This window comes from Lepisosteus platostomus, chromosome 5 (genome assembly GCF_059453375.1).
Source record: "Lepisosteus platostomus isolate fLepPlt1 chromosome 5, fLepPlt1.hap1, whole genome shotgun sequence".
Taxonomy (NCBI): Eukaryota; Metazoa; Chordata; class Actinopteri; order Semionotiformes; family Lepisosteidae; genus Lepisosteus; species Lepisosteus platostomus.
Window position 1 is genome coordinate 47,607,777 of NC_142615.1, and position 20,701 is coordinate 47,628,477.

A 20,701-nucleotide genomic window follows, 5' to 3' on the forward strand; every position below is an offset into this window, starting at 1 on the left:
CCGTCACCTTGCGAGGGAGAAGAGCCATCAATCACCGAGGCAACCACTGAGACAGTTAACATTAAACACGTGAAATGCGAGATGTTGTGATTTGTTTCCCGCTTAAGGCTTCTATCGTTTCTACTCTAACGAGAAAGACCTCTTTATTAGAAGTGAGATTTTAACAAACGTCTCCAGGGTTAACTGCGACCTGAACGCAACGCCTTAGACCACCAGTCATCTTGCCTGTGGTACTTAGAGCAGCGCTCAATAAAAATGATCAGAAACCGAAAGCGCTTCTTATGCGGATCAGTATATTCCGATTCCACTGGTTCTGCAGAAGAAATAAGAAAAGCCGAACTCAAAGCACTGTGTTGCCATTACGGGTACTCTGCAGCTGCTTTAAGATCTACTCACACCGTGTTGCCATTAAGGCTACCTAGTTAAAAAAAACTTATCGTCATCTTTTTGAACGTGATTATTAGACACCCGTTAAATCTCCACCGAGGTTTCTTGAGAGATCGTTCAGCGAGCGAGTATTAAAAAACTACGTCGCTTCCAACCTCTGCTGTCACTGTAAACTCGGACGTGATGTTCTGCAGATGTGCAGTGTGCCTTTCCTCTTGTCGTATTCAAGAGTACTCACTGTGTGAGCTCCTCACTGCGTGTTCTGTACTCTACTGTGATTTAATTTAGATGATTACGTGAGTAGAGTGACAAGATCTACTTGAACATTTTCGGTTTGTGAAATGAAACGCTAAATACACTACTGTAAATACAAGTAATGGACATTTAAAATAACCACAGTACAGCTAGAAGAGTGAAAGATAAAAGACTATTTAGAATGACATTCACAATAGACTTAAGAACGGCACAACTGTCCAAACAGGGACTTGAACCCTGGGCCCTCAGATTAAAAGTCTGATGTTCTACCGACTGAGCTATCCAGGCTCTGAAAGAAGGTCGACACTGTCGGGATCCTCGCAAGTCACCTGTCTCTTGTTCCGAAGAGCAGTCATACCTGACCCATCTGGAATGACCACTGACAGACTTTATCCAGAAGCGACGGCACCACTCCCAGTAGAATGAGTGAGAAATACAGCATGACATGGGGAGGTAAGGGGCTCCTAAAATCCATCTTTCCTCACATTACTGATTTTTTTCAATAGCATTTAACCTTTTTTCACATTCAGATTTTTTTCTCATTTAATAAAATCTTTTAATCAACAACATTAAAAAGAAAACAAATGGAACGTTTTTTGGAACAATAATTAAAAAAATATTTCAATGACTTGGTTGTATACGTGTGCACACCCTTTATAAAGGGAGTTGCAACAGTGCTGAAATTTAAAGAGCATTTCTGTAGAGAAAACAGCCTTGATGTTAAGCTTAGGGAGCCTGTCTTTTCGAAATTCTATTTCTTAACACCTTGCACAGCTCGACAGACTAACAAATATTTGTTGGAGAAATTGGCTCACACACCGGAAGACACTAACGTTTATTTATGTTAGAGTATGTGAATAAAAGTTTAACCGAAAAAGTTTGTAATTGTGATTTTGTTAAAATTCAATAAATCGTCTATCAACAGTTAGAATTTATTAAGAAATTGTTTTATTTCATAAACTATAAGGCAATTCAGAGAGTTTATTGGTCATATCCTTTGCTTATGTTCTTTTAACTCTAGAGTTCAGGATCCAAACCCAGCTGCGGACGATTGTGTTTCTTGAATCTCTTGTAATCATCAAAAGTCGATGTGTAGTCCTTCAGTACTTTCTCGAGTTGTGCCATGGATATTTTATACGATCAATACTTGTCATGCTCTTTTGCATTTTCCTTAACAAATGGAAAAAGTTCAAAGTGTGTTTATGGAGTGTTTCACATCTACACGAAAGCACTTGTAACAGTACAGGACACGCAGTGAGGAATTCGTGAAGCTTTCAGTTTAGTGTGGAGTTCAGAAGGAGGATTCGCTCGCTGAATGATCTCTCAGGAAATCCCGGGTGAGTTTCAACAGGTGTTTTCTGCAACAGCCACAAGTGTGAAGCAATCTCTGGATTTCCTGAATTTGAACTAAATTATTAGTTCAAATAATTTAAGATTTAACAGAACTAAATGAGGTACATTTAAAACAGCAGCGCAACTCTGCAGCACGTCGAGTGTGCCTGCATTTAATTGTGTAAACCTGGCTCTCTCTGAACACGAGCAAAGAGTTCTCACTCAACAGAAGATTGCGATGTGAATATAAAGCACCTGGAGATGCCAGGGATTGAACCAGGGACCTCATCCATGCAAAGCATGCACTCTACCGCTGTGCTACATCCCCAATGGAAAAGGTAATGGAACAGACTTGTCCAGATGCTCACTGATCACAATCCACCACTCACGACGAATGCCTGCAGTTTCCCACTTTCGCGTTTCCTCTACTATAGAGTAAATGCATGGGAATGAAGAAATAAGGAAGGAAAAATAATCGCATTGAAGCTTCAAGAGACTGGGCACAAATTAATCTATTATTTTTGTATCCAGTCACACGTGCGACGGTGGTTAATTCCCAGACGGGGAAGTGCTTTTTTTCTACCTCCTTACTCGACTGTCTTTCAATTCTGTTTTATTTGAAACTTTTTGCATCTTTTAAGTGCTCTTGATTCAACTATGCATGTTTGCAGTGCGCCGAGACCTGAGAATGTTGCACTTTTGCGCTCATTCTTAGGAACTTGTGGATTTTTGATGAAATTTATTCCTAATTATGCAGACATATCAGAACCTCTTAGAAAACTAACGAGGAAAAGACAGAAGTGGGAATGGACATCGGAAACTGAGAAAGCCATTGCCGAGTTGAAAAGAGCACTTGTAACTGAACCATGTCTGGCATACTCCAAACTAGATGCACCACCAGTAGTGATCAGTGACGCGAATCCTTTAGGACTTGGAGCAGTATTGCTACAAAGACAAGAAAATAGACAGAACAAACCAGTGGCATATGCAAGTCGCTCACTTACCCCAACAGAAAGGCATTACTCACAAATAGAGCGTGAAGCCTTGGGTTGTGTTTGGGCAGTGGAACATTTTAGGACATATTTATGGGGAGGCAAGTTCACACTTCAAATGGATCATAAACCCCTCATTTATATGTTCAATCCCAAAAAGGCAACATTGTTACCACCCAGGATACAAAGACTTGGATTGAGATTATGGCCTTATGATTACAAAATTGAACACATAGTAGGGAAAACCAATGTCGCAGACTCATTGTCACGTCTTCCTTTACCAGACACAGAAGACACTGGTTATGAAGACACCTATGTTGATAGAGTGCTTTCAATCAGCACTTATGAACTGCATGCACTGACACTTGAGGAACTTAAACAAGCAACAAACGAAGATGACACATTGAAATTGTTGATGTCCATAGTGGAAAAAGGACAATGGCCTAATCCAATTCCAGACGAACTGCAGCCATACCACAGGTGTAGGTTGGAGTTATCTACATATGATGGACTGCTTTTAAGAAGACAGAGGATTGTGTTACCGAAAACAAAAATCAGACAAGCACTGAAAATAGCACATGAGACTCATCACAGTGTAGCTCGTACAAAACAGTACCTGAGAAGCAACTTTTACTGGCCCAACATGAACAGTGATGTTGAAAGACTAATCAGGAATTGTTCCACTTGTGTGTTGAATCAGCCATTGCAGGAGGATCAACCTCTCCAACCACTTGAATTACCACCAAGGCCTTGGACAAAATTGGGCATTGCCCTGGTAGGTCCCATTCAGAATGAATACATATTGACTGTCATAGACTATTATACTTCTAAACCTGAGGCGGTTGTTGTATCAGACATATCTTCAGCCACAGTTATTAGAGAGCTGATGAACATCTTTGCACGATTTGGTTATCCACTAGAGGTAGTAACAGATAATGGCAGGCAATTCATAGGACAGTTGTTTGAATCATTTCTGACTATTGTGGAATTAAACTTGTGGAATTAATCGTGGAATTAAACACATCCGTGCATCACCTTACTATCCGAGATGTAATGGCAAAATTGAAAGATTTCAAAGATACCTGAAAAAAGCTTTAAGACACTCAAAGACACTCGCTATGTGTTATTGAGAAACACCTCTTGTAACTCCTTTGAGTTAGTGAATGTGGAAGATGGCTCAAAAATAATGAGAAATGTAAAACATCTTTGAACACTCCTCCATTGGATCTTGATTTTGAATCTGCAGAAACACAAAATGCTGAGAATACAGGACTTTCTGACGTGCAGGAAGTGCCGAGTCCTCAGACAGTGGAGAGTACATCCGTAGGAAAGCCAGTAACTTTACCCAGTAGTAAAGTAACAACCATTAGTGGCAGGGTTATCAGGAAACTGGCTCATTACAGAGACATTTAAAAATACAGGACTTGCATAGCTCTCCAAATGTTAAATTGCCCTATTTTGTTTGTGTTATCTATGTAGATGTTGCTTAGACTGCTAGAAATGAGGTGATATTTAGAAGTGACTTAAGTAGAAATTGAACTAAAATTTGAGTTGGTACGTATAGAAATTGTTGTAAAAAAGATGAATGTATTGAATAGAAATGAAAGGGTTTATATACATTTTGTTGTAATAGTTAATAACCGTTTACTGTGTGTTGATATAAAATTGTTACAATTGTATGATAAAGTTATAGACTTTAAAAATAACAAAGGAAGGGATGTAGTATAGTGAATAGACATCGCGAGACAACAGAACGAGATAAGCTACTGGACACACCCGCCCCTCCTCACACAGACCGTGGAAAAGCCCCCGAGTGGGAGGGCTCTCTCTTCCTCCCAGGAGCTCTTGGACACGACGCACAGACAAGGCGCGGGGAGCCGCCGCCTGCAAACACGGCTCCAGGCAGGACTCCACTCCGCAGGAGCCGCAGAGCAGAGGAGATGGGAGCAGCTTATCTCCTGTGCAGAGACCTGAGCTGTTGTTGCTGCGGACGCTGTTTTTTTTCTTTTCACGGGGTAGGAGTGAATGTTGAGTTGCCCTTAGAAATGAAGCAGAGCACTTCAACGGCACGGGTGTGTGTGTGCGTGCGCCCTGGTGATTCTGGGAGACAGATCGAACCTGGGCTAAAAGAAAGGGGGCTTAGCCCTCTTGCATTTGCTAGATCGAAGTTGTACAACCCATTTGTATCTGCTAGGCAGCGCAGTCGTTGTGCACAAAGAACGCTTTGAAAAGTGTCAAAAGCAAGTCATTCCGAGTTGGTCGTTTGTGTTTTCCGTTCAGACGCGAAATGCTGAAATGATCTCTCGGCTCCTCGGTTGTCATTTCTGCTCTGTAAAGGAATCACAGTACGCGTCGGCTTCCAGCACGGTGGGTCAAGACACGATGCCTGGGGTCAGAGAGGGCGATGTCTTCCTTGTTAGTATAGTGGTGAGTATCCCTGCCTGTCATGTGGGAGACCGGGGTTTGATTCCCCGACGGGGAATCGCTCTTCTTCTACCTCCTTAGAGAAAGGACTGCCTTTCACTTCTCTGTATTTTCTTTCACAGCGCTGTGCAGCTTTTCATTGCTCTTGCTTTCCTGTTCCTGATGGTAGCGGTTTACAGAACAGAAAGTCCTCATGAGACATACCCTCAAACTCATATCTAACATAAACGAGTGAATTGGCCAAATCGATTACAGACTCACCTAATTGCAATGAAAAGCATCTGCTCATCTTAACGCGCTCTACCAGTGTACTTTTGAAACCATCCGCCATTTCAATAATTCTATGAGTGACTGTGTCTTTCAGAGGGGGCAGCAGGTCGAGCTGTTTAGAAGCTTTTTTTCACACATAATACGTGTCAGCTCTTTTGTTAACAGTAAATAAGGGTGTTCAAAAAAAGTGTCTGTTTATTAGGTGTAAAAATTCCTTAACGTCTTTGATTCTGTCATCAAAGATAAACTGCAATCAGCAAAGATAAAAGGATAATAATCTTTGCATACTGCCCTGTCTTTCTCACACCTGAAGAAGGCTCCACAGCCGAAACAGTGTGTTTCCTTTCTTCTCTTTTCAACATGGAATAATCCTTTACTTGTTCCTTTGCAGCCTACGCATGCTGACGCAGCTACCCACCTGATATATAACATTCCTATAATCACAACTATGAATTTCCACTGTGGGTATTACATGTCACAACGCAGAAATGCAACAGTGACGTGTCGTAATTACAAATGTACATGATAAGTGATTTTGTCTCTCCTACCTTAGTGTCGGAATATTAAGATGTTCTGGTGACAAGGAAGGAGGGAAAAAGTAAATCAGCAGAAGGGGTGCTATTTTGTTGACTGTTAATCCTTACATGTTCATAAGGTCATATTTAAAAAATGGTACAGTAAATTTTCTTATACTTAATGATTTTCATAATTTGTCACATTACCTCAGTGGCAGAATTGTGAGACTATTTAATAATCAGGAGGGAGGGTCATAGCAATAAGCAGAAAGTGCCATCACCCTTTGCTCATCTTTGGTTAACCATATTCTCACAAGCCATGTTCTAAATGTCCCATTGTAGACTGCTATATTAACATTTCTTGCAAAATGCAAGATTTTGAGACTTTTAATAATCAGAAGGCAAGGTCGTGGTAAATATGCAGAAAATGCCAGTGAATGAATGGTTTGCTTTTGTCTTATTTACTTGTCGTCTAACATGCCAGTTTGTGTTATTGTGAGTTTTGAAAATTGGTTTTCGATTTTCTTAAATGTTTCATACAAAAATGCAATTTGGATAATCATTATGTACATATTCCCCTTTACTGAGGCTATGTCCAGTAATCCACTCGGATTAGTATTTTTAAAAATAACTATAGAGAGCCATCTACAAGCGAAAGGCGGCATAACATCACAGTAGCATCTTATAAGGTGGAACGAAAAACGCGAATAAGAAGCTGCCGAATAAGAAGCCAACTTCAGCTTCGTTAATGCAGCAGGATTGGGTGAGGTAAGGTGGAAAATATTTCTTCCTCTGCATCCTAACATTTTTGTAGTTGTTCCAGGACTTCTTGCCCCAGATAAAGCTGCCAATACATCACTTGTTTCTACTCCATCAATATCAGCAGTGTTATCGGTACTAAGCTCCACAGCCGAAACATTGTGTTTCCTTTCTTCTCTCCGTGAAAGTCGATTCGATTTGTCAGCAAAACCGAAACTTAACCCTTTTTATAATTGCAGGAAATGCGAGTGTTTAACACGTGTCAGAATCACCAGGAATGTCCAATAAAGACCAACATTGCAACCCCCCAGAAAACCATATTCACCCATGAAAAATGATCGTCGAATGGCTGGCGGGATACTTCATTTATACTCCCGTTGCATTGTGTGGCGGGGGCTCCGTGTCCCCTGAGCGGGGCTGGAGGATCGTTTATTTGCAATTCTTTGGAAAGGAGCTTCTTTCGAAATCAATGCGTGCCTGGATGTTCGCGAACGTGCTCCCTTGTGTTGGCTTGTCCCGCACTGGAAGAGCACAAGGCAAGTCTTCACAAGACAAAAACCTCCAGTGCACAGCACACTGAAAACATTTTTTGGCTGGCGCGTTTTATTTCAAAACAGAAACAGCACCAGTCGAACAAGTCGGCCAGATGCACAGAGCCTCCGCCCTCTTGTGGCTCCTTCTTGCTGCCTTTCCGCTGCCCCGGCGGGCGGCGAGGAGGAAGCGCCGTTTCCTACACATCTGCAGTCGCCATGCGCATTCGCAGCATGTCCCGGGACGCAATTCGGCCTCATTTGCATAACACCAGACCGGCTACGCAAGCTCGCATCGTGCGCCTGCCACACACCGAACAAACACCGGAGCCTTTTCAGCAATTTCCAAAAAACGGGCCTGCTCGCCTGCCCACAAGGCTCCATCTCTTACCCGCTCTCCAGAGCCTGCTGTCTTCTGTGCTGTTCTCTCGGCACCGCTGCAGCGCACACAACTCCTGCAGCGCGGGGAGAGAGTTTCCACGCTCCGCCGCAGGGAAGGCTCGCTCCGTGCGCACACGTCCTTTCAATGCCAGTTCAACAAGTGCTCCGCATTAGCAGCGTCGGGGCTCCGGCGTGTCGCACCTCACCTCACCTCGCACAGCCCCCTCCTTGAATGTCTGGCGCTGGGCATGCCCCGCTCTCCTCCACCTTATCTTATCGCGTGTGACCACCGACAATGGCCACAATGCCGGGGAATGGCACCTGTAAAGTGTTAATTGGGGCACAGGACAGCCCGTCTCGTCTCGGGGTCTGGCTTCAAAGACAATACAGCAAACACAGCGGGGCGGGGGAAGAAGACGACATGACACATGCAGGTACATTCAGCTCCAGCGGGAAAGAGTCATTTGTCGGTCTTTTCAAGTGCTGGGAGCCGAGTAATCCTTCGCTTGTATCGTTTCTCCCCGATGACTAGATCTCACCCTGCGACTCTTGACTGGGCTCACCCACGGCAGCCCAGCAGGTGTGAGCCTAGCCGGCACCCGGATGGGAGATTCCCCCCGGAAAAGCTCAGGTTGCTACTGCTCCTGCAAGAGGTGTGACTGGGACCAGTAGGGAGCGCTCACCCTGCGGTCTGTGTGGCTTTCTTATGCCCCAGCATCCTGATGGCGACACTCTGCTGCACAAACAGGCGCCGTCCTTCGGGGAAGGCGTAAAACTGAGGTCCCGACCCTCCATGGCCATTAAGAAATCTCTCAAAAAGAGACGTCGGGGGTGTCACTCTGGTGTTAGTGTTCCCCTTTACCAATCAGTCGGAGTCTCCTCCTAATCCCCGTCTCATATGTAACAATCAATGACAAGGCCCCCCTGTCCCGCGATATTGTACTTGTCTCCTGGCCGCTTGCTGGCGCCGTGAGATTTAGTACTCGAGCAAGAGACCGGGGGCAGAGCGCGAACGCGGTCCCCCGCCCCCCACAAAGTGTGCGCTCCAGGTTCCCTCTCGGGGCTCTGCAACACAGCGGAAAGGCAGCGAGAAGGAGCCTCTTGCTCTGACGCCGCAAGGCCACAAGAGGGCGGAGGCGCCGCGCGCCCGGCCGACGTGTTGGACTGTTGCGCTTTATGTGCTGAAATAAACACGCGACAGCCCAGAAATGTTTTCAGAGTGCTGTGCACTGGAGGTTTTTGTCTTGTGAAGACTTGCCTTGTGCTCCTCCTTGCAGTTTGTTTGTTCTCCTCCAGTGCGGGACAAGCCAACACAAGGGAGCACATTCGCCAACATCCAGGTACGCAATGCGATTTGGAAAGAAGCTCCTTTCCAAAGAGTTGCACACGAACGATCCTTCAGTCCCGCTCGGGGGGCACAGAGCCCCAGCCACACACAGCTTCAAGTAGCGAGTCAGGCGCCATGGCTTTCGCTTGCGGCCACACCACCCTGAATGTGCCTGATTTCGTCTGATCTCGAAAGCTAAGCGGAGTTGGGCCTGGTTAGTACTTGGATGGGAGACTGTCTGGGATTACCAGGTGCTGCAAGCTTTTGCTCTCTCGGCCAGCAGGGGTCACCGTTGGTGCCTTAGGCTTTGGGAGGAAAACCTGGAGGATGGAAAGGTGATCTATAGCCTCATCTCTAGAGATGTTTTGTTGCTATGGCATGTGTTTGACCCATATAAAAAAAAACCCGTTTGTAAAACGAATATCGAAGCTGCCTCTAAATCTGCAAATGAAGATGAGTCGATAAACCACTTGTTTTTCGTGTAACTATACATATATTCATTTATTACTGATTTCATTCATTGAGCAGGGATACAATAGAGGTACAGCCATTCACTGTTTGACATGTCTGCACTGGTACAGAACCTAGCAATCAGAAAACGGGTGAAACTGTCTTGAGAATTAGCATACAGTACCGAGGCCCCCATGACCAAATAAATTGGCCTTAATAATGCAGACTACAGCAAAACGACTGACTTTGAAAAGGGAATGAATGTCCGGAAGGAGTAGTGTAACCAGCTTGAAATGCTTCTCCGGACCTCTAACTAAAAGAAACTGGGAACCAGCAGTGGCTTTCGAACTGGGATCCTATCGCAGCACGTGGTGTCATAGCTCTTCCGTATCCGATATTGGACCAAGCACATCAGGGGAGAGCGCGAACGCAGTCCCCCACTACCAGAAATAATGCAGTCGAGATTCCCACATTTGGGGAATTCGCAGGGGTCAGCACAGCCGGAGTGCAATGGCCGAGCCTCGCCCTGGGTGAATCGATTTTTTAAGAACTTTATTTTCTTTTCACAAAAAAATACAGGACATCACAAATTAGAAAGCTTTACATTAATATACATACTTAAAACAGTATATATGATCACATCTCATTACATTTTGACACGGTACCAGTTACATAGCAACAATTTTTTTTTCTGGTGTAAATCACATTCTTTACTTAAACATGATAATGTTTTTCACAGTTTCTTGAGATATTGACCTATGCTCTCTATTTCCCACAGATTTTCTGCTTCCTCCCTCCTCCCTCTCCACAGATCTCTGAGGTAATAGTTCTCTTGGGTGATGAACAGGGCCAGGCTACCTGCTGCCTTGACTGGGACCTCGATGCCTTTGAACAGCCCCATGTTCCTCACTCTCCACAGGGCGTCTTTCCCACTGTTCACCACGGCCCAGATCCTGTCAAACACGTCAGGAGGAAGTTTGACAGGAGAGATGCCGTTGTAGTGGCAATGCTTGTTAATAAGACAGAATTAAGCGGTGGTATGCTGTCCTAAATGAGGCCCCATCTCACCTTCCATCTCTGTGGTGCAGCCACAGAGAAAGTATTCATGCAGGCTGATTTAAGATGTTTTCTTTTGATAAGGGACAGCTCCCAGATGGGGATGCACTTAGCTAAGCCTGGCTATCATGATCAATGGTCATCCATTGGCGCCTATCTGTCTAGGGAGTGCCAAATGGACATCTGGACTGCATTCCTAAGTGTCAAGAGTAAGTGACTCATATCTCACGCAGGGCGTGGTAATACCACGTGGGTCTCCAATGCCCGCCAAACTCTCAACCAATCAGCACACACCTGTGTCTTGGTCAAACAGTGAGCGCAAGCTCAGATCGGGGCTCTCCTTGGCCATTGTCGCACATCCTCAGAGACAATCATGTGACAACTGCTGTTGTCTGCAAAGGGACTTGGACTTTGTTATAAGCGCAAGGCCGAGGATCCCGTACGTACTCAGAATTCAGAAAGCTTTTAAGCGCAGGAGGCGCCCTATCCCCGCTCGCTCGCTCACTCCCCTGTTCACACGTGCAGTGCGGCTTGTCCGTCTGTTTATTTGTCAGCTTTGGCGAGACACGGGTGCTTGTGTATTAGCGTGAGCGTTTTTTATTCTGATCAGGAACAGTTTTACAAGTCCGCAAAAGATCGAGGAAAGGTTTATCGCCAGCTGAAAAGAGACACAGCGCTTCGGCTGTGGAGACTTGTTCGGCTGGCGTTCGGAGAGTCGCGTTTTTCAGAATTGTATTGAGATCGTTTTCCACAGAGCTCAGATGTCAAAGCACAGCAGCAGCTCTCCACAGCGATCCTCTATAGCGCCCTTTCTCCCGCAGCTCCGTCCTCATTGGAAGGAAGCAAGAGTGAAAGGCTGAAGTGAAATAGAGCGGGGACGAAGGCAGGGAAGAGAGAGAACGTGGGAAGAAGAGAAAAACGCAAGGGAAAAAAAGCAGCGTCGTAAAAGAGGTGACGGAGCTGTCCTCTCAATAAGAAGGGTGCCAGCGAGCCTTGCTCTCGCTTACGGCCACACCCCCTTGAGCACGCCTGATCTCGTCTGATCTTGGAAGCTAAACAGGAATGGGCCTGGTTAGTACTTGGATGGGAGACCGCCTGGGAATACCAGGTGCTGTAAGCTTTTAAGCGCAGGAGGCGCCCTATCCCCGCTCGCTCGCTCATTCCCCTGTTCACACGTGCAGTGCGGCTTGTCCGTCTGTTTATTTGTCAGCTTTGGCGAGACACGGGTGCTTGTGTATTAGCGTGAGCGTTTTTTATTCTGATCAGGAACAGTTTAACAAGTCCGCAAAGGATCGAGGAAAGGTTTATCGCCAGCTGAAAAGAGACACAGCGCTTCGGCTGTGGAGACTTGTTCGGCTGGCGTTCGGAGAGTCGCGTTTTTCAGAATTGTATTGAGATCGTTTTCCACAGAGCTCAGATGTCAAAGCACAGCAGAAGCTCTCCACAGCGATCCTCTATAGCGCCCTTTCTCCCGCAGCTCCGTCCTCATTGGAAGGAAGCAAGAGTGAAAGGCTGAAGTGAAATAGAGCGGGGACGAAGGCAGTGAAGAGAGAGAACGTGGGAAGAAGAGAAAAACGCAAGGGAAAAAAAGCAGCGTCGTAAAAGAGGTGACGGAGCTGTCCTCTCAATAAGAAGGGTGCCAGCGAGCCTTGCTCTTGCTTACGGCCTCACCCCCTTGAGCACGCCTGATCTCGTCTGATCTCGGAAGCTAAACAAGGATGGGCCTGGTTAGTACTTGGATGGGAGACCGCCTGGGAATACCAGGTGCTGTAAGCTTTTAAGCGCAGGAGGCGCCCTATCCCCGCTCGCTCGCTCATTCCCCTGTTCACACGTGCAGTGCGGCTTGTCCGTCTGTTTATTTGTCAGCTTTGGCGAGACACGGGTGCTTGTGTATTAGCGTGAGCGTTTTTTATTCTGATCAGGAACAGTTTTACAAGTCCGCAAAGGATCGAGGAAAGGTTTATTGCCAGCTGAAAAGAGACACAGCGCTTCGGCTGCGGAGACTTGTTCGGCTGGCGTTCGGAGAGTCGCGTTTTTCAGAATTGTATTGAGATCGTTTTCCACAGAGCTCAGATGTCAAAGCACAGCAGCAGCTCTCCACAGCGATCCTCTATAGCGCCCTTTCTCCCGCAGCTCCGTCCTCATTGGAAGGAAGCAAGAGTGAAAGGCTGAAGTGAAATAGAGCGGGGACGAAGGCAGTGAAGAGAGAGAACGTGGGAAGAAGAGAAAAACGCAAGGGAAAAAAAGCAGCGTCGTAAAAGAGGTGACGGAGCTGTCCTCTCAATAAGAAGGGTGCCAGCGAGCCTTGCTCTCGCTTACGGCCTCACCCCCTTGAGCACGCCTGATCTCGTCTGATCTCGGAAGCTAAACAAGGATGGGCCTGGTTAGTACTTGGATGGGAGACCGCCTGGGAATACCAGGTGCTGTAAGCTTTTAAGCGCAGGAGGCGCCCTATCCCCGCTCGCTCGCTCATTCCCCTGTTCACACGTGCAGTGCGGCTTGTCCGTCTGTTTATTTGTCAGCTTTGGCGAGACACGGGTGCTTGTGTATTAGCGTGAGCGTTTTTTATTCTGATCAGGAACAGTTTTACAAGTCCGCAAAGGATCGAGGAAAGGTTTATTGCCAGCTGAAAAGAGACACAGCGCTTCGGCTGCGGAGACTTGTTCGGCTGGCGTTCGGAGAGTCGCGTTTTTCAGAATTGTATTGAGATCGTTTTCCACAGAGCTCAGATGTCAAAGCACAGCAGCAGCTCTCCACAGCGATCCTCTATAGCGCCCTTTCTCCCGCAGCTCCGTCCTCATTGGAAGGAAGCAAGAGTGAAAGGCTGAAGTGAAATAGAGCGGGGACGAAGGCAGTGAAGAGAGAGAACGTGGGAAGAAGAGAAAAACGCAAGGGAAAAAAACAGCGTCATAAAAGAGGTGACGGAGCTGTCCTCTCAATAAGAAGGGTGCCAGGGAGTCTTGCTTTTGCTTACGGCCACATCTCCTTGAGCACGCCTGATCTCGTCTGACCTCGGAAGCTAAACAGGGATGGGCCTGGTTAGTACTTGGATGGGAGACCGCCTGGGAATACCAGGTGCTGTAAGCTTTTAAGCGCAGGAGGCGCCCTATCCCCGCTCGTTCGCTCATTCCCCTGTTCACACGTGCAGTGCGGCTTGTCTGTCTGTTTATTTGTCAGCTTTGGCGAGACACGGGTACTTGTGTATTAGCGTGAGCGTTTTTTATTCTGATCAGGAACAGTTTTACAAGTCCGCAAAGGATCGAGAAAAGGTTTATCGCCAGCTGAAAAGAGACACAGCGCTTCGGCTGCGGAGACTTGTTCGGCTGGCGTTCGGAGAGTCGCGTTTTTCAGAATTGTATTGAGATCGTTTTCCACAGAGCTCAGATGTCAAAGCACAGCAGCAGCTCTCCACAGCGATCCTCTATAGCGCCCTTTCTCCCGCTGCTCCGTCCTCATTGGAAGGAAGCAAGAGTGAAAGGCTGAAGTGAAATAGAGCGGGGACGAAGGCGGTGAAGAGAAAGAACGTGGGAAGAAGAGAAAAATGCAAGGGAAAAAAAGCAGCGTCGTAAAAGAGGTGATGCAGCTGTCCTCTCAATAAGAAGGGTGCCAGCGAGCCTTGCTCTCGCTTACGGCCACACCCACTTGAGCACGCCTGATCTCGTCTGATCTCGGAAGCTAAACAGGGATGGGCCTGGTTAGTACTTGGATGGGAGACCGCCTGGGAATACCAGGTGCTGTAAGCTTTTAAGCGCAGGAGGCGCCCTATCCCCGCTCGCTCGCTCATTCCCCTGTTCACACGTGCAGTGCGGCTTGTCCGTCTGTTTATTTGTCAGCTTTGGCGAGACACGGGTGCTTGTGTATTAGCGTGAGCGTTTTTTATTCTGATCAGGAACAGTTTTACAAGTCCGCAAAGGATCGAGGAAAGGTTTATCGCCAGCTGAAAAGAGACACAGCGCTTCGGCTGTGGAGACTTGTTCGGCTGGCGTTCGGAGAGTCGCGTTTTTCAGAATTGTATTGAGATCGTTTTCCACAGAGCTCAGATGTCAAAGCACAGCAGCAGCTCTCCACAGCGATCCTCTATAGCGCCCTTTCTCCCGCAGCTCCGTCCTCATTGGAAGGAAGCAAGAGTGAAAGGCTGAAGTGAAATAGAGCGGGGACGAAGGCAGTGAAGAGAGAGAACGTGGGAAGAAGAGAAAAACGCAAGGGAAAAAAAGCAGCGTCGTAAAAGAGGTGACGGAGCTGTCCTCTCAATAAGAAGGGTGCCAGCGAGCTTTGGTCTCGCTTACGGCCACACCCCCTTGAGCACGTCTGATCTCGGAAGCTAAACAGGGATGGGCCTGGTTAGTACTTGGATGGGAGACCGCCTGGGAATACCAGGTGCTGTAAGCTTTTAAGCGCAGGAGGCGCCCTATCCCCGCTCGCTCGCTCATTCCCCTGTTCACACGTGCAGTGCGGCTTGTCCGTCTGTTTATTTGTCAGCTTTGGCGAGACACGGGTGCTTGTGTATTAGCGTGAGCGTTTTTTATTCTGATCAGGAACAGTTTTACAAGTCCGCAAAGGATCGAGGAAAGGTTTATCGCCAGCTGAAAAGAGACACAGCGCTTCGGCTGTGGAGACTTGTTCGGCTGGCGTTCGGAGAGTCGCGTTTTTCAGAATTGTATTGAGATCGTTTTCCACAGAGCTCAGATGTCAAAGCACAGCAGCAGCTCTCCACAGCGATCCTCTATAGCGCCCTTTCTCCCGCAGCTCCGTCCTCATTGGAAGGAAGCAAGAGTGAAAGGCTGAAGTGAAATGGAGCGGGAACGAAGGCAGTGAAGAGAGAGAACGTGGGAAGAAGAGAATAACGCAAGGGAAAAAAAGCAGCGTCGTAAAAGAGGTGACGGAGCTGTCCTCTCAATAAGAAGGGTGACAGCGAGCCTTGCTCTCGCTTATGGCCACACCCCCTTGAGCACGCCTGATCTCGTCTGATCTCGGAAGCTAAACAGGGATGGGCCTGGTTAGTACTTGGATGGGAGACCGCCTGGGAATACCGGGTGCTGTAAGCTTTTAAGCGCAGGAGGCGCCCTATCCCCGCTCGCTTGCTCGTTCCCCTGTTCACACGTGCAGTGCGGCTTGTCCGTCTGTTTATTTGTCAGCTTTGGCGAGACACGGGTGCTTGTGTATTAGCGTGAGCGTTTTTTATTCTGATCAGGAACAGTTTTACAAGTCCGCAAAGGATCGAGGAAAGGTTTATCGCCAGCTGAAAAGAGACACAGCGCTTCGGCTGTGGAGACTTGTTCGGCTGGCGTTCGGAGAGTCGCGTTTCTCAGAATTGTATTGAGATCGTTTTCCTCAGAGCTCAGATGTCAAAGCACAGCAGCAGCTCTCCACAGCGATCCTCTATAGCGCCCTTTCTCCCGCAGCTCCGTCCTCATTGGAAGGAAGCAAGAGTGAAAGGCTGAAGTGAAATAGAGCGGGGATGAAGGCAGTGAAGAGAGAGAACGTGGGAAGAAGAGAAAAACGCAAGGGAAAAAAAGCAGCGTCGTAAAAGAGGTGACGGAGATGTCCTCTCAATAAGAAGGGTGCCAGCGAGCCTTGCTCTCGCTTACGGCCACACCCCCTTGAGCACGCCTGATCTCGTCTGATCTCGGAAGCTAAACAGGGATGGGCCTGGTTAGTACTTGGATGGGAGACCGCCTGGGAATACCAGGTGCTGTAAGCTTTTTAGCGCAGGAGGCGCCCTATCCCCGCTCGCTCGCTCATTACCCTGTTCATACGTGCAGTGCGGCTTGTCCGTCTGTTTATTTGTCAGCTTTGGCGAGACACGGGTGCTTGTGTATTAGCGTGAGCGTTTTTTATTCTGATCAGGAACAGTTTAACAAGTCCGCAAAGGATCGAGGAAAGGTTTATCGCCAGCTGAAAAGAGACACAGCGCTTCGGCTGTGGAGACTTGTTCGGCTGGCGTTCGGAGAGTCGCGTTTTTCAGAATTGTATTGAGATCGTTTTCCACAGAGCTCAGATGTCAAAGCACAGCAGCAGCTCTCCACAGCGATCCTCTATAGCACCCTTTCTCCCGCAGCTCCGTCCTCATTGGAAGGAAGCAAGAGTGAAAGGCTGAAGTGAAATAGAGCGGGGACGAAGGCAGTGAAGAGAGAGAACGTGGGAAGAAGAGAAAAACGCAAGGGAAAAAAAGCAGCGTCGTAAAAGAGGTGACGGAGCTGTCCTCTCAATAAGAAGGGTGCCAGCGAGCCTTGCTCTCGCTTACGGCCACACCCCCTTGAGCACGCCTGATCTCGTCTGATCTTTGAAGCTAAACAGGGATGGGCCTGGTTAGTACTTGGATGGGAGACCGCCTGGGAATACCAGGTGCTGTAAGCTTTTAAGCGCAGGAGGCGCCCTATCCCCGCTCGCTCGCTCATTCCCCTGTTCACACGTGCAGTGCGGCTTGTCCGTCTGTTTATTTGTCAGCTTTGGCGAGACACGGGTGCTTGTGTATTAGCGTGAGCGTTTTTTATTCTGATCAGGAACAGTTTAACAAGTCCGCAAAGGATCGAGGAAAGGTTTATCGCCAGCTGAAAAGAGACACAACGCTTCGGCTGTGGAGACTTGTTCGGCTGGCGTTCGGAGAGTCGCGTTTTTCAGAATTGTATTGAGATCGTTTTCCACAGAGCTCAGATGTCAAAGCACAGCAGCAGCTCTCCACAGCGATCCTCTATAGCGCCCTTTCTCCCGCAGCTCCGTCCTCATTGGAAGGAAGCAAGAGTGAAAGGCTGAAGTGAAATAGAGCGGGGACGAAGGCAGTGAAGAGAGAGAACGTGGGAAGAAGAGAAAAACGCAAGGGAAAAAAAGCAGCGTTGTAAAAGAGGTGATGGAGCTGTCCTCTCAATAAGAAGGGTGCCAGCGAGCCTTGCTCTCGCTTGCGGCCACACCCCCTAGAGCACGCCTGATCTCGTCTGACCTCGGAAGCTAAATAGGGATGGGCCTGGTTAGTACTTGGATGGGAGACCGCCTGGGAATACCAGATGCTGTAAGCTTTTAAGCGCAGGAGGCGCCCTATCCCCGCTCGCTCGCTCATTCCCCTGTTCACACGTGCAGTGCGGCTTGTCCGTCTGTTTATTTGTCAGCTTTGGCGAGACACGGGTGCTTGTGTATTAGCGTGAGCGTTTTTTATTCTGATCAGTAACAGTTTTACAAGTCCGCAAAGGATCGAGGAAAGGTTTATCGCCAGCTGAAAAGAGACACAGCGCTTCGGCTGTGGAGACTTGTTCGGCTGGCGTTCGGAGAGTCGCGTTTTTCAGAATTGTATTGAGATCGTTTTCCACAGAGCTCAGATGTCAAAGCACAGCAGCAGCTCTCCACAGCGATCCTCTATAGCGCCCTTTCTCCCGCAGCTCCGTCCTCATTGGAAGGAAGCAAGAGTGAAAGGCTGAAGTGAAATAGAGCGGGGAGGAAGGCAGTGAAGAGAGAGAACGTGGGAAGAAGAGAAAAACGCAAGGGAAAAAAAGCAGCGTCGTAAAAGAGGTGACGGAGCTGTCCTCTCAATAAGAAGGGTGCCAGCGAGCCTTGCTCTCGCTTACGGCCACACCCCCTTGAGCACGCCTGATCTCGTCTGATCTCGGAAGCTAAACAGGGATGGGCCTGGTTAGTACTTGGATGGGAGACCGCCTGGGAATACCAGGTGCTGTAAGCTTTTAAGCGCAGGAGGCGCCCTATCCCCGCTCGCTCGCTCATTCCCCTGTTCACACGTGCAGTGCGGCTTGTCCGTCTGTTTATTTGTCAGCTTTGGCGAGACACGGGTGCTTGTGTATTAGCGTGAGCGTTTTTTATTCTGATCATGAACAGTTTAACAAGTCCGCAAAGGATCGAGGAAAGGTTTATCGCCAGCTGAAAAGAGACACAGCGCTTCGGCTGTGGAGACTTGTTCGGCTGGCGTTCGGAGAGTCGCGTTTTTCAGAATTGTATTGAGATCGTTTTCCACAGAGCTCAGATGTCAAAGCACAGCAGCAGCTCTCCACAGCGATCCTCTATAGCGCCCTTTCTCCCGCAGCTCTGTCCTCATTGGAAGGAAGCAAGAGTGAAAGGCTGAAGTGAAATAGAGCGGGGACGAAGGCAGTGAAGAGAGAGAACGTGGGAAGAAGAGAAAAACGCAAGGGAAAAAAAGCAGCGTCGAAAAAGAGGTGACGGAGCTGTCCTCTCAATAAGAAGGGTGCCAGCAAGCCTTGCTCGCGCTTACGGCCACACCCCCTGATCTCATCTGATCTCGGAAGCTAAACAGGGATGGGCCTGGTTAGTACTTGGATGGGAGACCGCCTGGGAATACCAAGTGCTGTAAGCTTTTAAGCGCAGGAGGCGCCCTATCCCCGCTCGCTCGCTCATTCCCCTGTTCACACGTGCAGTGCGGCTTGTCCGTCTGTTTATTTGTCAGCTTTGGCGAGACACGGGTGCTTGTGTATTAGCGTGAGCGTTTTTTATTCTGATCAGGAACAGTTTTACAAGTCCGCAAAGGATCGAGGAAAGGTTTATCGCCAGCTGAAAAGAGACACAGCGCTTCGGCTGTGGAGACTTGTTCGGCTGGCGTTCGGAGAGTCGCGTTTTTCAGAATTGTATTGAGATCGTTTTCCACAGAGCTCAGATGTCAAAGCACAGCAGCAGCTCTCCACAGCGATCCTCTATAGCGCCCTTTCTCCCGCAGCTCCGTCCTCATTGGAAGGAAGCAAGAGTGAAAGGCTGAAGTGAAATAGAGCGGGGACGAAGGCAGTGAAGAGAGAGAACGTGGGAAGAAGAGAAAAACGCAAGGGAAAAAAAGCAGCGTCGTAAAAGAGGTGACGGAGCTGTCCTCTCAATAAGAAGGGTGCCAGCGAGCCTTGCTCTCCCTTACGGCCACACCCCCTTGAGCACGCCTGATCTCGTCTGATCTCGGAAGCTAAACAGGGATGGGCCTGGTTAGTACTTGGATGGGAGACCGCCTGGGAATACCAGGTGCTGTAAGCTTTTAAGCGCAGGAGGCGCCCTATCCCCGCTCGCTCGCTCATTCCCCTGTTCACACGTGCAGTGCGGCTTGTCCGTCTGTTTATTTGTCAGCTTTGGCGAGACACGGGTGCTTGTGTATTAGCGTGAGCGTTTTTTATTCTGATCAGGAACAGTTTAACAAGTCCGCAAAGGATCGAGGAAAGGTTTATCGCCAGCTGAAAAGAGACACAGCGCTTCGGCTGTGGAGACTTGTTCGGCTGGCATTCGGAGAGTCGCGTTTTTCAGAATTGTATTGAGATCGTTTTCAACAGAGCTCAGATGTCAAAGCACAGCAGCAGCTCTCCACAGCGATCCTCTATAGCGCCCTTTCTCCCGCAGCTCCGTCCTCATTGGAAGGAAGCAAGAGTGAAAGGCTGAAGTGAAATAGAGCGGGGACGAAGGCAGTGAAGAGAGAGAACGTGGGAAGAAGAGAAAAACGCAAGGGAAAAAAAGCAGCGTCGTAAAAGAGGTGACGGAGCTGTCCTCTCAATAAGAAGGGTGCCAGCGAGCCTTGCTCTCGCTTACGGCCACACCCCCTTGAGCACGCCTGATCTCGTCTGATCTCGGAAGCTAAACAGGGATGGGCCTGGTTAGTAATTGGATGGGAGACCGCCTGGGAATACCAGGTGCTGTAAGCTTTTAAGCGCAGGAGGCGCCCTATCTTCGCTCGCTCATTCCCCTGTTCACACGTGCAGTGCGGCTTGTCCGTCTGTTTATTTGTCAGCTTTGGCGAGACACGGGTGCTTGTGTATTAGCGTGAGCGTTTTTTATTCTGATCAGGAACAGTTTTACAAGTCTGCAAAGGATCGAGGAAAGGTTTATCGCCAGCTGAAAAGAGACAGCGCTTCGGCTGTGGAGACTTGTTCGGCTGGCGTTCGGAGAGTCGCGTTTTTCAGAATTGTATTGAGATCGTTTTCCACAGAGCTCAGATGTCAAAGCACAGCAGCAGCTCTCCACAGCGATCCTCTATAGCGCCCTTTCTCCCGCAGCTCCGTCCTCATTGGAAGGAAGCAAGAGTGAAAGGCTGAAGTGAAA

At 48.2% G+C, this 20,701-nt stretch overlaps 6 non-coding genes and 9 pseudogenes across 6 annotated transcripts; 14 read left to right on the plus strand and 1 right to left on the minus strand.

Moving 5' to 3' along the window:
- Nucleotides 1-9,316: 9,316 nt before the first annotated feature.
- On the plus strand, nucleotides 9,317-9,435 carry LOC148667905 (5S ribosomal RNA; annotated as a pseudogene).
- A 599-nt stretch (nucleotides 9,436-10,034) lies between these two features.
- On the minus strand, nucleotides 10,035-10,199 carry LOC148667906 (U1 spliceosomal RNA). Its single transcript, XR_015937645.1, has one exon. It is a non-coding gene; the product is annotated as a U1 spliceosomal RNA (small nuclear RNA).
- Nucleotides 10,200-11,679: 1,480 nt separating this feature from the next.
- On the plus strand, nucleotides 11,680-11,798 carry LOC148667907 (5S ribosomal RNA; annotated as a pseudogene).
- A 537-nt stretch (nucleotides 11,799-12,335) lies between these two features.
- LOC148667908 (5S ribosomal RNA) lies at nucleotides 12,336-12,454 on the plus strand. The gene has a single exon (XR_015938401.1). It is a non-coding gene; the product is annotated as a 5S ribosomal RNA (ribosomal RNA).
- A 537-nt stretch (nucleotides 12,455-12,991) lies between these two features.
- Nucleotides 12,992-13,110, plus strand: LOC148667909 (5S ribosomal RNA). The gene has a single exon (XR_015938402.1). It is a non-coding gene; the product is annotated as a 5S ribosomal RNA (ribosomal RNA).
- A 536-nt stretch (nucleotides 13,111-13,646) lies between these two features.
- LOC148667910 (5S ribosomal RNA) lies at nucleotides 13,647-13,765 on the plus strand (annotated as a pseudogene).
- A 537-nt stretch (nucleotides 13,766-14,302) lies between these two features.
- On the plus strand, nucleotides 14,303-14,421 carry LOC148667911 (5S ribosomal RNA; annotated as a pseudogene).
- Nucleotides 14,422-14,958: 537 nt separating this feature from the next.
- Nucleotides 14,959-15,067, plus strand: LOC148667912 (5S ribosomal RNA; annotated as a pseudogene).
- A 537-nt stretch (nucleotides 15,068-15,604) lies between these two features.
- Nucleotides 15,605-15,723, plus strand: LOC148667913 (5S ribosomal RNA). Its single transcript, XR_015938569.1, has one exon. It is a non-coding gene; the product is annotated as a 5S ribosomal RNA (ribosomal RNA).
- A 537-nt stretch (nucleotides 15,724-16,260) lies between these two features.
- Nucleotides 16,261-16,379, plus strand: LOC148667914 (5S ribosomal RNA). The gene has a single exon (XR_015937475.1). It is a non-coding gene; the product is annotated as a 5S ribosomal RNA (ribosomal RNA).
- A 537-nt stretch (nucleotides 16,380-16,916) lies between these two features.
- LOC148667915 (5S ribosomal RNA) lies at nucleotides 16,917-17,035 on the plus strand (annotated as a pseudogene).
- A 537-nt stretch (nucleotides 17,036-17,572) lies between these two features.
- LOC148667916 (5S ribosomal RNA) lies at nucleotides 17,573-17,691 on the plus strand (annotated as a pseudogene).
- A 537-nt stretch (nucleotides 17,692-18,228) lies between these two features.
- LOC148667917 (5S ribosomal RNA) lies at nucleotides 18,229-18,347 on the plus strand. Its single transcript, XR_015937476.1, has one exon. It is a non-coding gene; the product is annotated as a 5S ribosomal RNA (ribosomal RNA).
- A 1,182-nt stretch (nucleotides 18,348-19,529) lies between these two features.
- On the plus strand, nucleotides 19,530-19,648 carry LOC148667918 (5S ribosomal RNA; annotated as a pseudogene).
- A 537-nt stretch (nucleotides 19,649-20,185) lies between these two features.
- LOC148667919 (5S ribosomal RNA) lies at nucleotides 20,186-20,304 on the plus strand (annotated as a pseudogene).
- Nucleotides 20,305-20,701: the final 397 nt, after the last annotated feature.